The sequence below is a fragment of the Geotrypetes seraphini genome, chromosome 15 (assembly GCF_902459505.1).
Source record: "Geotrypetes seraphini chromosome 15, aGeoSer1.1, whole genome shotgun sequence".
NCBI classification, from domain to species: Eukaryota; Metazoa; Chordata; class Amphibia; order Gymnophiona; family Dermophiidae; genus Geotrypetes; species Geotrypetes seraphini.
The window spans coordinates 8,881,838-8,896,395 of record NC_047098.1 but is presented as its reverse complement, the minus strand read 5'-3'; the positions used below and the strand labels follow the sequence as shown (position 1 = coordinate 8,896,395).

Sequence of the window (14,558 nt, the reverse complement as noted above, 5' to 3'; positions counted from 1 at the left end):
GTCAAGATAAATGTGTATGTATTCATGTAACCCATTGTGGGCTACCCTGGGAGGACAGGCTCTAAAACTAAATAAACCAAAGCCTAATTATTTTGGGCTCTGATCTGGGATCCAAACTTAAATTTTGGCGACCTTTAGAGTATCCAGCAGTTAATGTATGGTTTACTCCACAGTACCTGCACACAAAAAAATAGCTTGGTTACGTGGCAGTAGCTACTATATGACAAACTGCATTAGGAGCCAGATTCTATCAACAGCACTTAGGTTAGGCTTTGCTAGGCACCCTAATCACAGATGCCTAGCGATGCCTAACCTAAATCTATGCAAAAGTAATTAAAACAAAAAAAAAAAATGGTTAAATGGTATGGTAATTGACCAAAACAAAAAGACTGTGGAACCGATGTTCCGGACGACAACATTTATTAAAAATTTGTTTCAACAAATTAAAATCAGAATTTTAAAAATTGTTTTAACACATTTAAAAAATTTTGTCATCCGGAACATTGGTTCCACAGTCTTTTTGTTTTGGTCAATTACCACACCATTTAACCATTTTTTCCTGTGGAATTTTTTTGCTTTTTTTTTTGTTGATGGTAAGCCATTTAAACTGATTTAAAAAAATTATTTTGATAATTGAATTTACATGTGGATATCCATGTGGCACCTACCATGCTGAAGTCGAGGTGCCCTCTGACACCTGCCTGAAAATTAGGCGTGGTTAACTTAGGTGTCATTAGGTATGAGAGTTAGGCTAGGTAAAACCTTGCCTAATGTACCAGCATCTACCTCTTAAGATGCCTGTGTGCTTAGGAGCTGCTAGATGTGAGTCTGTAAAAGACACCTAGGGCTCCTTTTACAAATGTGTGCTAGCGTTTTTAACGCATGCACCTGTTAGCGCACACTATCCAAAAAACTACTGCCTGCTCAAGAGGAGGCGGTAGCGGCTAACGCGTGCTATTCCACGTGTTAAGGCCCTAATGCACCTTTGTAAAGAGCCCCTAGAAGCTGATTGACCACCAAGCGACCTTGCGCTATTTATAGAATCTGGCCCTAGGTGCTTAACATTATTTAGTAAAAAGGGGTCCTAAGTGTAGATTGAATGGTTTCCATGCATCTTTATTAGCTTGTATTGTATCTTTGATGTGTTTGTGGTTCTGACCACATAATGTGGTCTCATCATTATTTCTCCAGGCAGGGGTGTGAAAAACATTGGTGTCAGCTCAAAAATTGTGGCCTAGACTAGAGCATTTCCAAGTTGTAAGGAAAAAAAAATCCCATGTTTTCTCAAATTAGAATATTTCTCAGCAGTGATCCGTGCAAATGTGGAAGTCAAACAAATAAGATTCCACCAGTTATTATAAGCAATCTGATAAATATTTTTCCAATCTGAAAGGATAATTTTGGTTGCAATAGTAATAAACACATCTGTTTCAAGTTTATTATTTACAGTATTTGATATACTGCCTGTCAAAACTTCTAGGCGGTTTACAATATACTATATTTAAAATAAGTATACCTGTATATGTCAAAACAGGGAATTAAAAAAAAAAAAAAATCATCACTACAAGGAATGTAAAAAACAACAGAATACAAAAGGGGGAAAATACAATTTCCAAAATAACACACACAAAAAAAGGCCACACTAATGGGGGCATGTAAAGAAGCTACTAAGGACTCCTTTTACAAAGGTGCGCTAGCAGTTTTAGCATGCGCTAAAATGCCGCACATGCTAGCTGCTACCGCCTCCTTTTAAGCAGGCGGTAGTTTTTCGGCTCACGCTAGCGCACCTTCGTAAAAGGAGCCCTAAGTAGTAGATTTAAAATAAACCGCACAAGTTATTTCCTCACTCAACGTGTAATTAAACTTGAGTTCATTGTTGGAGCCTCTAGTGAAAGCAGTTAGCTTAGCAGGGTTAAAAAAAAAAAAAAAAAGTTTAGACAACCTAAAATTGAGGCCCATAAGCCTTTATTAAGATGAATGTGGGGGAAATCCACTGCTTTATTTTAAGCAGCATAAATTTGTTCTACTCTTTGGGACCTGTGGTCTGTCTCAGCATGGTAGCTCTTATGTGTCTCTGGCTTACTTCCTTTTTTTTATTTTATTTAGTCTGGTTTCTCAGAGCTGCCAAGTTGCCCCAATTCCAAAAGGAAGAGGTTAGGTCTTGAGAATGCATCTGTAGCATTGATTTCAAGGGGTAGAATCAGAGGCGATAAAATCCTCTGGCTTCTTTTTAACCTCATTATACCTTACTGGCTCAGCTCTGTTGGAGGTGGATATTTCAGTCATTCTTTCTCTCTCTTAGTTTCCCCCTCAATCCCTCGCTCCTCTTTCCAGTCCAGGATCCCTCATCGCCCCAGGCGCGAGGCCGGGCCCCCGTTTCCCGCCTCCTGAACGGCCGCCCCCGCGCGCGCGCGCGGAGCCCCCCGCCGATCTCGCGCGAGACCTGGCCCGCGCGGCGGAGGAAGTCGACGCCGTCTCCTAGGCCACGCCCCCTCCCCGCGCAGCCGGCTGAAGGGAGGAGGTGGAGGCGGTAGGGGGAGGTTCGGGCGGGCCGGGGCTAGGCCAGGCCGCAGCGGGCGGTCGCAGAGCGAGAGAAGGCGGGGCGGAGCGGCCCCAGGGAGGGAGAGAAGTCCGGCGACGCGCTGGGCCGGGCTGCACCACCCTCCTGCGGACTGGCGCCGACTTAAAAAAGGTTGGAGAGAAATGTTGGTCAGTGGAAGGCGCCAAAGGCGGTGCGCTGAGCCCCTCCCCCCCCGACCTGACTGGAATTGTTTCTTTTCTTTTGGCGGGGGCGGGGGGAGATAATTTTAATTTCTTGGAAAACCGCTTTTGATTTATTCGCAGCTCTCCCTCCGATTTCCACGGGTCGAAGAACCCCCCCGAAGTCACTATTGTGCCTCCGCTAACCGAGGGGGAAAAGCCGGACGTTACTTCCTGTGGCTCGAGGGGAAAAAAGTCACCCACGAGGCGTTTGGGGGGTTCCCCCCCCCCCTCCTAAGTGGGGGTTGCAGCAGATGGACGGGATCGGCGGCGTCGGAGCTTTTTTGTCCCGGAACCGGGTTCGTGAGACTAAAGAGGAAGCGCGCGCCTCCCTCGCTCTCTCTTTCTTTGGGACTTTGCACGGCGCTCCCCCCCTCCCTCCCCCCCCGGCAAGGTGTTTGCAAGGCTCAGATTCAGCTGCTTTATTGTTCTAAGATGTTAGCAGTTGCCTTTTGGGTTGTCGCTGTATTTTGGGAAGAGCTTTAAAAAAAAAAAAAAAAAAAAGTGCTCCAGTTGGTTTATTCCCACCGTCAATGGAGCATCAAATAGTGTCAAGTAGGAGGCTCAGAGCCGTCTTCTTTCGCTGGGCCTGGAATTGTTAAAGCTTGTCACACATTCTTTGTCTATGGAGAGAAAAGGGGGGGGGGAAGCCTAGCAAAACAGGCCCTATGTAAGGGGAGGGGGGGGGGAAATCCCAGTGCCCTGGCACCTAAAATACGGCTTCAGGTGCCCGTTGTTCACTGAGATGAGGCAGACAAATAAAGGAAATTTTTTTTAAAAAAGCAAAATTCATTAAGGGCAACCAGACCGCTTTATTTATTTATTTTTTTTTATACTGGTGCCTGAAATTTTGAAATATTTTTCAGCTCCTGTGAAGGGAATTCCTTTTAATGTAAACAAAAAAAATGGATTTGTTTCTTTGGTGATCAGGTGGAAATACAGGGGTCCTTTTATTAAGGCGCGCTAACCAATTTAGCGCGTTACTAAAGATTAGCGCGCGCTAAATGCTAAGGTATCCATTATATTCTATGGGTGTCTTAGCATTTAGGGCTCCTTTTACGAAGCCGCGTTAGCAGTTTAACGCACCAAATAGCGCACGCTAATTTGCCAGCCGCGCTAGCCGCTACCGCCTCCTCTTGAGCAGGCAGTAGTTTTTCGGCTAGCGCAGGGGTTAGTGCGCGCTAAAATGGTGCATGCGATAAAGCCGCTAATGCAGCTTCGTAAAAGGAGCCCTTAGTGTGCACTAAATTGGTTTTATTTATTTTAAAAATGTCTATACTGTTTAAATGATTTACATGAATTACATCCGTAAATTGTAAAAGACCATAATAAAACAAACACAGTCCTAAAAACATATCTGCAAAATAGCAGCAAAAGCTTAAATAAAAAGATCATGAATAATTCTTCAGCTATGCCAAAGAAAATTACTGACTAGAAAAAGGCATCTACAAATAACTGTGTCTTTAGCAGTTTTCTAAACAGGCTCCTTTCACTGTACAGTGTTCCCCCCAGTCGTTTGCGGTCAGCAGGGGTCCCGGTCGCTCGCGGTATTTTCCAACTGCGAACCGCCAACAAGAAGAGGGCAGCGGGAGAGACAGGAGAGAGCAGCCGGACCACCGCAAGTGCAGGAAATCACTCAGGGTACGCTCTGACCGTCTCTTCCTGCACTAAGTCGGGCCTTATCCAATCAGGAGCTGCTTTGACACACAGTGATTTTCTGCACTCGCAGCTCTCCTGTGCCCTCTCCCGCTGCCCTCTTCAGGCTCCCCCATGAAAAACCGTATTCGCGGTTTTTCGAGATTCACGGGGGTTCCTGGAACAGAACCCCCGTGAATATCGGGGGAGTACTGTATTTGGCCCACAAGGGAGTTCCATATTTTAACTCCTGCACAACAAAGTCATTTTACCAGTCTCCACCAACCTCAGGTTAGCATTCGTTGTCAGTAAAGCTAAATTCTCAGAACCTAATGATCTGCTTGGTAAATAACTAAGCATATTATTTTTAAACAGTTCTGGTATGATTCAATACAAGAATTGGTGATGCATCATTACCACTTTATATCGTATTCTGCAAACAACTGATAACGGTACTGCACCCACCTACCTAAATGACCGCCTAAACCGTAACCTTCCAACCAGAACAAGAAGAACACTGACATCATTCACATACCCACCACTCAAGGGTACTCACCGCAAAAAGCTTTATGATAGCCTCCTGGCAACACATGCTGCAAAACTCGAACCTTCCATCACCAGATTGTTAACCACAACATCAGACCTCAAGACATTCCGTAAAGAAATCAAAACACTGCTGTTCAAAAAATATATACAATCTACCTAACCTCCCTCACCCCATCCCCCAAGAAACCAAAACACTGCCGTCCAAAACATCTTCCGATGTTATTAAGTCTTTACTATCATTCTGTTATTAAGTCTCTATCCTCAAACTGTATTCTCTATTGTCATGTACCATCCTGGAAATGTCCAGTTCTCTTCTTATGTAATCCGCTTTGAACCGCAAGGTACAAGCGGAATAAAAATCACTAATGTAATGTAATGTAGTTGTTGGAGATAGGGTGAAATATGGTCCTATTTTAACAATCCAAGTAACAATCTTACTGTTGCGTTTTGAGTTACCTGCAGTGCCCTGCACTTTGCTTTTGTTATTCCAAGGTACAGGGCATTGCAGTAATCAAGTCTCGACAAAACCATAGCCTGAACTACTGTACGAAAATCATATGGCAATAGCATAGGTTTTAATTGATGTAACAAATGCATTTGTGCAAAACATGCTTGTACTGTCTTAGGGCTCCTTTTATCAAGCTGCGGTAGGCGGTTAACGCGCGGAATACCGTGCGTTAAACCGCCTGCCGCGCTAGTCGCTAACGCCTCCATTGACGAGGCATTAGCTTTTTGGTGTGCCGCGGGAGTTAGCGCGTGATGAAATGTCCGACGCGCTAACCCCTGTAGTGCACCTTGATAAAAGGAGCCTTTAGTTACTTTCAACTTCATTGTAAGACCAGAATCAAGCCTTAAACCTAGAATGATCATAGACTCATTTACAGGAAGAACATCATCAATAACTTTCACTTCTTTAGGCCACTGATCATTAGACTTTCCTACAAACATTATTTCAGTTTTGTCCACACTTGGGGCTCCTTTTACTAAGGTGCGCTAGCATTTTTAGCTTGTGTTGAAGATTAGCACGTGCAAACCATTCGCAAAATGAAAAATACTAACACAAGCTCGATGGAGGCGTTAGCGTCTAGCGCGCGCTAAAACTGCTAGCGCATCTTAGTAAAAGGAGCCCTTAGTTTCAGACCTTGTTCTCCCATCCACTCCTCAATTTTACACATATGCTCAATAAATTTTCCAAATTTATATCCTATCCACCTACTGGAAAAAAGAAAATGATATCGTTTGCATATATTCGACTCCTAAAGATACAAATAATTGGCCTATTGTAGTCATGTAGATATTAAATAATAGTGCCGAAAGCGCTAAACCCTGGGGCACTCCAGTCCTAGCTGAATATTCTCCTGAATTCTTACAACCATTTCTCACTTTGAAAGAGCGACCTATAAGGTACGTTTTAAACCAATTAATAACAACAGCGTTCATTCCAAGATTAGATCCAAGGTTAGCGCACCTTAATGAAAGGACCCCGCAGTATATTTTAGGTGCTATATGGAAATGTTTTTAGCAAGCAGAAATCTGTTCCCTGCTTTTTTGTTATTGTTGCTGCTTGTTTTGTTTGACTTTATTTTTCCCCAATTCTGTTGCTTTTATTTTTTTCAGTTTAAATTTTTTTCTGACTTGTAGATATCAGATGCCAAATTGTAGGTCCTTTTCTTGATATTTTATTTACTAGGTTTCAACTTGCAATAACATAGTTACCTTGTTAGATATATGGAATGTTAGCTCCTGAAAATTAGACTTTTAAAAAAAATTGGTTGACTTATCTTTGTTTCACTGTGGAATGAGAATTTCTATTGTATGAACATATTAGGGCAGGGGTGTCCAATGTCGGTCCTCGAGGGCCGCAGTCCAGTCGGATTTTCAGGATTTCCCCAATGAATATACATGAGGTCTATTTGCATGCACTGCTTTCATTGTATGCTAATAGATCTCATGCATATTCATTGGGGAAATCCTGAAAACCCTACTGGATTGCGGCCCTCGAGGACCGACATTGGACACCCCTGTATTAGGGGAATGAAATCTCTCAGGACATTTTTCTGAGCACAAGAATGGTATTTCAAATATCTTAAAGATTGGTCTGTTTTAGCACAGTCTGTTCAAAAGAAATATTTATGAGCTTGTACTACTGTATGTGTGGTGGTTCATTTTTCCTTTTGTCACCCAACATGATTCAGAAACTTCTGCAACTGGGGGTCTCAAACTTTGGGGAAGCAGAGTAACTAGGAAACAGTGTGATTTATTTATTTATTTTACGTTCTGATAGATAGGAAATAGTTGAGGTGGTATGTGTCAATGAAAGATATCTGCCTACTGTATAACATCCTATATAACTTCTCATGCACACAACTGATATTCTTTAGAATTTGTTGGTCTCTCTTTGTCATATACCGTAGTATTTAATATCACATATGGGCATTCTAATTGCATTAGCATAGTGCTTTGCTAGAATAAAAACCCCATGACATGGACTAGTGATGGGATGTGACGTGTGAAACACTGTGATTTTGATTGGTATGAATAACAGTGATTATGTTTGCGGGTTGGCATGTTTAGGTACTTGGTAGCTTTTTTTTGGGGGGGAGAGGGGGGAATTTCATCAATAAAAAGTCAAAAATTGAGCACCTTGCATTACAGTTAATTTTTGCAAGGGTTTTTTTTTTGTTGTTATTCTTTTTCCATTACTTTTGTTAGTGCATACTTTATATATAAGTTTTAAAGTGCAAAGCATCAGAGCCATTTTACTAAACTAAGGCAAAATTTGTAGTTACTGTTGCTTAACGCAGGAATATATTGCACAGGAGCTGCAAAATTTTACATAGCAACCAGTGGGGGCAGAACTAGCATTTTCTATGGTAATTTTTGTCCCAGTTAGTAGTACTTGGTGGTAAGTGCTCCTGCGTTAACTAGTTAATTAGCATGTTACATTTACTGTAAGCTGGTTAATGCTTCTGCACCCACTCTTTGCCCAAGTCGTGCCCCTGACACTAAAAGCATTTAACATGCAGTAGACTGACTGTAATTGCTAAATTACAGCAAAGCCCCTTAATGCGGCTCTGCATTAGCAGTTACCACATGGTTTAATGTGCATTAAGTGCTTAATGCAGATTAGAATCTGTTGTGTAGGGCATTCTGTACTCCCTTATATGTGACCAAAATAGCAATAACAAAAGTATTAACATTCTTTAAAAAACTATTTAATATTTTGTGTGTCCACTCTGTTGGGTTCGCACAAATGAATACATGGGTGATGTTGGTTGCTTATGATTTTATTTCATCTTAAGAAATATTCAGGTAGGTCATAGGTACGGTATCAAATTGTGATTTATTTATTTATTAGGATTTATTAACTGTCTTTATGAAGAGATTCACCCAAGGCAGCGTACATCAGGTATAATTCAACATAAAACTTACAATTTTGTTAATACACTTTCCAATAAGATCCTTCCAAGCAAAAAATTCAAAATGTCTCAAAATTTTGCCTTTGGTTTTGTTCCATTATGGCAGAAAAATGTCTAACTTTTGGTAACATCAAGTCCCGCTCAGACACACCATCAACACGACCCCTTGAAATTTGGTCAAATGGCAGCAAAAAATGTCTCAAGTCTGATATTCAAAAATCGCAATTTAAATGTTTTTGTGAGACACGTGTCTTTCTGCTACCTTGACTTTTGTTTTAGACATTTTTCTGCTTTGAAAATATAAACCCCACCGTTTCCTAAATTCAGCTATCGTTACAATCTGCTCTAAAGCAAAGCTAACATGCTACTAAGCCAGTATATAGATCTACAAAATAATGAGTGGAGTGGAAAGGGTAGATATGAATCACTTGTTCACTCTTTTGAAAAAATACTAGGACTAGGGGACATGTGATGAAGCTACTAAGTAGTAGATTAAAACAAACCAGAGAGAATATTTCTTCACACAACATGTAACTAAACTCTGGAATTCATTCCCGGAGAATGTGGTGAAATCGGTTAGCTTAACGGGGTTTAAAAAAGGTTTGTATAATTTCTTAAAAGAGAAGTCCATAGGCCATTATTGAGATGGCTTGGGGAAAACCACTGCTTATTCCTAGGATAAGCAGCATAAAATCTGTTTTACTACTTGGGATCTAGTTAGGTACTTGGGACCTGGGCTGGCCATTGTTGGAAACAGGATACTGGGCTTGATGGACCTTCGGTTTGTAGGCATGGTTTAGTAAAATATATGTAGGATTAATATATGTAGGCAATTCTTAGAAAGTGTGATCTCTCTAAAAATCACTAAATACCTGCTATACCTACATATAGGTGACATCTGCAGGCTCGAGGGTTATTATAATGGTGCACAATGAGATATAATTATGTTGTTTTTTTTCTGTGTTCCTAGAAGGCTTACCATAAAATATAAGAGGGTTATGGTGAGAGTTGAACCTGGGAAGTGTACTGCAGTGTAGAGAATGACTCAGGGATGGGTACCCGTGGATAACCGTGGGACAGCAGTCCATGGATAATCGCGAGGCGAGGATGGGAACTGAGCTTTCAGGGATGGAAACGGGGACTTAGCCTGCAGGGACAAACTTTGTCCCCATGTCATTCTCTAAAACAAGAGTCTCGCAAACTTTGTGAAGCTGCGGCACACTAAACAAGGTGGCCACAGCTCAAGGGCATCCGGAAGTGCACAGATATTGACACGATGACATCATATTGATGTCCATGCATGCGCGAAAGCCATCCAGAAGGGGCCCTAAGCTGCCAATGGGACGTGCTAGAAGAGAAGAGGAAAGAGGCACGACCTATAGGTAGTCAGCTAATGCCGGCATCTCGCAGCACTCCTGGAATCTCGGTGGCTCTAAAACCTTGAGACTAATATCAGTATCTAAAAACTTAGCAAATATTAGACAGCAACTTACCTTTTGTACAACGCTTTGTAATTTGGTAAAGCGTTTAATCAAATAATATGAATAAACTTGAAACTTGAATAAACTTGAAACTGAATTCAAAACTGCAGAAGCTGCATCCCCCTTGTGAATACCATAAATTTGCAAATAATTTTCTAAACACTACAGTACAATACAGAAGTAGATTTATTTACACTATGAAGTTATTTATAATGGCTGTGTGTGAACAGTGTTATTTTTGAGCAGTTGTTAGATCATTTTTCATCATTTGGCAACTCTGTCCCAGAGAGTTTGCTGAGTTTCAAGAGGGGGCAAAGAAAGATAAAGATATGATTTGCACCAGGGAGGAAAGAGTGCCAATCTTGGCACACAAATTTCACCTCCTCAGTACTGTACTGAAGATCTTTCTGAAACAGCAGGTCAAGCAAAACCTTGTAAAGAAAGCCCAGCCCCACACCTGACAAGACTGTGCGTACCAATGCATGCACTTGGACGTAAGCACATGTCAGCATGTGATGCGGAAGAGGAAACTCTTAGTACCAAAGCACTTTGCTTCCGCCTCCTTCTGCTATCATTCAAGGTAAACAGCTGACGTTCTGTTGGGCCAGCTAAATGGTCCTTATTTGCTGCCCTATTCTCTTCCCTAATAGGGATAATGCAGCTCTACTTTGGTGCATAGTTTTACAGTTGTATCCTGTTAAATATGTTATGGTGGTCTGAATTGTATGTTTTGTTTATACAGGTCTTCCACCATATAATTATTGATGGGACACTCGTAAATAACCAAAGTCACAAATGCTGACCCCAAAAATATGGAGGGAGACCTGTACTGTTAAATGACATCATTTATGTGTTGTCTGTCTTTTCATGTGGCAACAAGAGTCTGCTGATCAGACTCCTACCATGTGCAATGTTCTTCCATCATTTGCCCAGTTGCTCAACCATCTTACTACAACAGATCATCCTTGCTGGCATCAAGGAACATTTCCAACATTTAACAGATACTTATTTTCCTGTTCATCCACTAAGCGGTTTAGGTTCTCTTCTGTACCCATGTCTGAAAGACAATCCAATTACTTTCCCAGATGATGTAAAAATATAGGCAACTGAATCTTTGGGAACGTTGTACCAAAATCATAACAAAATGGAATTTGTGGTTTATAAACAGTTATACAGATGGATGGGGTGGGGACGGAGACCAAGCCTGCAGGGATCAGGTCAAACTTTATCCCTGTGTCATTCTCTACTGTAGTGCCCCCCTAGGCTACCTGACTGCTCTGCTGGGATGTCTGTATGGACAGTACCAAGAATGCTGCCCCCCAGACTTTCCAGTAGGTTGTTTTTATGCATTTCTTTCCCAGGATGTCCCCCCCCCAAAAAAAAAAAAAAATATTTAAAGAAAATAGAAGGGGACATACTAAGATGGATAGGCAAATGGCTGGAGAACAGATTGCAGAGGGTTTGCGTAAATGGGACGTTCTCGGACTGGGAGTGGTGACAAGCGGTGTGCCCCAGGGCTCGGTTATCGGGCCCATCTTATTCAATATCTTCATAAATGACCTGGAAGAGGGAACAACAAGCAATATTATCAAGTTTGCAGATGACACAAAACTAGTCGGGTAGTTGGGACACAAAAGGACAGCGAAGAACTGCAGAAAGATTTGAACCAGCTGGAGAAATGGGTGGAAATGTGGCAGATGAAGTTTAATATAGAAAAATGCAAAGTAATGCACCTGGGCAGGAAAAACAAGGAGCATGAATATAAAATGTTAGGTGTAACTTTAAGCAAGAGCGAACAAGAAAGAGACCTGGGGGTACTGATAGGACCCTGAAGCCATCGGCTCAATGCGCAGTGGCGGCAAAGAAAGCAAACAGGATGTTGGGCATGATAAAGAAGGGGATCACGAGCAGATCGGTGGACGTCATAATGCCGCTTTACAGAGCGATGGTCAGACCACACTTGGAATACTGTATCCAACACTGGTCTCCCTATCTAAAGAAGGATATAACCCTACTGTACAGAGGAGGGCCATGAAACTAGTAAAAGGTATGGAGAATCTGAGCTACAAGGAACGACTCAGAAAACTGGGTTTGTTCACCCTCGAAAAGAGAAGACTGCGAGGGGATATGATAGAGACTTTTAAAATACTAAAAGGATTCGACAAAATAGAGCAAAAAACATTGTTATTCACATTGTCAAATGTGACACGGACAAGAGGTCATGGACTGAAACTGAGGGGCATCAGGCCTAGGACAAATGTCAGGAAGTTCTGTTTCACACAGCGAGTGGTGGATGCTTGGAATGCTCTCCCGGAGGAGGTTGTGATGGAGACCACCATTCTGGGATTCAAAGGTAAATTGGATGCACACCTTCTTGCAAATCACATTGAGGGATACGGGTTAACAAGGTCTTCATCAGGGAACACCTAGCTTAGCCTCCGCGTGTGCGGGTCGCCGGTCTAGATGGACCTAAGGTCTGATCCGGTGAAGGCATTTCTTATGTTCTTATGTAAATGTAATGCAGTGTATCTCAAACTGTGTGCCAAGACACACTAGTGTGCCTCCTGAGATTTCAGGTGTGCCATGGCGAGAGGCATGTCCTGTAGGAAATTGGTGGGTGCCAGCACCTATCCTCTCTGGCCCTCTTCCCTTCTGGTATCTCCCATTGGCTTCTCAGAGCCCGCCTGGAGGGCCTTCACACACACGTGGACATCAACATGATGATGTCATGCATGCACATGATGTCATCACAGCAATATCCGCCTACTTCCAGGTGCCTCGAGCCATGGCCACTACCTTTAGTGTGCTGCGGCTCGAGAAAGTTTGCTGGATACTGATGTAATGGATATAAACACATCTAGAAAATGGTGATTTTTTTTTGAAACGAGAAGAAAGATGATTTTCTGGTCAAAAATCCACATTTGCAACTTGATTTTTGGATGTTTTTCTCAAAGGCCTGGATTCTCTATATGGTGCTGATATCGGCATCCACCGATCACGTGTCAATCATACAACTGTGCTGCACAGAGAATCGCACCTCCGGTATAGATAGGAGCTGGAAATGTAAGCTAGGGTTTTCCAGGTCTACATTTCTGGCATCTTTGTCATGAATCACACTTATGTAGGCGCTTATGCCACGCCTGGTGTTAGCCATGTCCATAATGTTAGGTGCAATTCCAACATCTTTTCTTTAGGTACCAGTTGGTGCTTTAAATTTAAAGTTATTTGCCATTTCAAACGGCGTTTTCCTATTCATTTGGGAGCCAGTAGGGCACCTACCGGTGTGGTGGCTTAGTTAAGGTACCATTTGTAAAATTTCCCCCTAAATTGAACGTGATGTCATATTGAAAATGACCCTCCACATGTATTCTGAACCCATTTATATAGATGAGATGTCCTAAATCTGTACTTGCATTTTTTTAAAATTACCCCAAAGTATTTTGACTTTGAGAAGCTTATAATTTCATTTTCTGTGAAAGTGGAAATGTTAGAAAATTTTTGAGCATTTTGAGAGTGTGTATTCAAAATGACATTTCTAAAGGTTTAAGGAAGGCTTGTAATAAGTTTTTAAAAATATAGCATAAAGTAATTTTTTTAATATGACGACAAATCATAAAAACGTTTGGAGAGTTCAGAGCAACTTTTAACCTGTATAACTTTGAAACAGATCTATGACATATAATTGTGGAACGCTTTGTGTTTAAGTTTCTTGCATCTGTTTTCCTTTAGCTTTTCCTGTTTCTCATTTACGATACTGTTATTGTGTTAGAATTTTATCTGGTTTGTTATTTTAGTTGTTAATTGATCTGATTAGATGAGGTGAGAGAGGAAATGAAATGTTTCCCTCAGTGTGTAGATGTTGATGTTTTTTCTCTCTTCTCCCTGAGCAAAATGTCCTTATTAAAATTTAGCTGTTTCTCTGTTAATCGTGGGTAGCATGTAGCCCTTTGGTAGACTGAGTTAGAAACTGGCTGAGTGCCTAGCAGTAGAAAGTAATGAGTGAGCATGCCAAGCAATTTAAATTTGTTTTCCTAGACTTCCAAGGCTGGTGTCATAGTTCCTTGAACCGTCCAGGTGGGGCCACATCCAAATTTACTTGACTAATATTTCAAACAAAATTATGTGACCAACAACTGAATCAAATGGGGTTATATAGTAATAATCAATTATAAGTTACACCTCACAAAGTTTTTATCTTCCTTCAGGGCCAGTCAGAAGTGGCCGTTGTCTGCATTAATTTACACTGACAACCTCAAGCCAACTTATGCCTTGTCATCAGTCTCACAGATTTATCAACATTTATTGCCTTAAAATAGTGCAAAATTTAAAGAACTTACCATATTTTTCGCTCCATAAGACACACCCTAGATTTTAGAGGAGGAAAACAAGAAAAAAAGCATACTGAATCAGATTGTATACTAATATATACCAGGCTCTGCACCTATCCCCCCTCACTCGCTGCCAAGCTCTGTCCCCTGTCCCCCTCCCCTCCCTGACTAACACCAGCTCTGACAGGATACACATTTCAAATCTGACATATTGTAATCACAAAACAGAATATAAAATCATTTTTCTACCTTTTGTTGTGTGGTCATTATTCAAATCATGTTGTGGTCCCAGTCTCTGGTCGTCTTCTGATAACTCGCTTGCCAGGGTCTCCTTCTTTCTTCTTCCCTCCCTCCATCCCGGCAGCTGAAGACAGGCATCTCCCCCCAGA

The 14,558-nt window shown here is 41.6% G+C and overlaps 1 protein-coding gene across 5 annotated transcripts in view; it reads left to right on the top strand.

The window, feature by feature from the left end:
* The first annotated feature begins 2,472 nt into the window (after window positions 1-2,472).
* The window catches only part of PRDM2 (PR/SET domain 2), a 70,875-nt gene continuing 58,789 nt past the window's right edge, over window positions 2,473-14,558 (top strand). For 2 of the 5 annotated variants that reach the window (XM_033921965.1, XM_033921961.1), the window contains exon 1: window positions 2,473-2,692. The gene's annotated coding sequence lies outside the window, so the exon portion shown is untranslated. Of the gene's footprint in view, window positions 2,710-2,738; window positions 3,060-8,331; window positions 8,351-14,558 lie in introns of those variants that run through there. The other 3 variants (XM_033921963.1, XM_033921962.1, XM_033921964.1) reach the window with 3 other exon arrangements.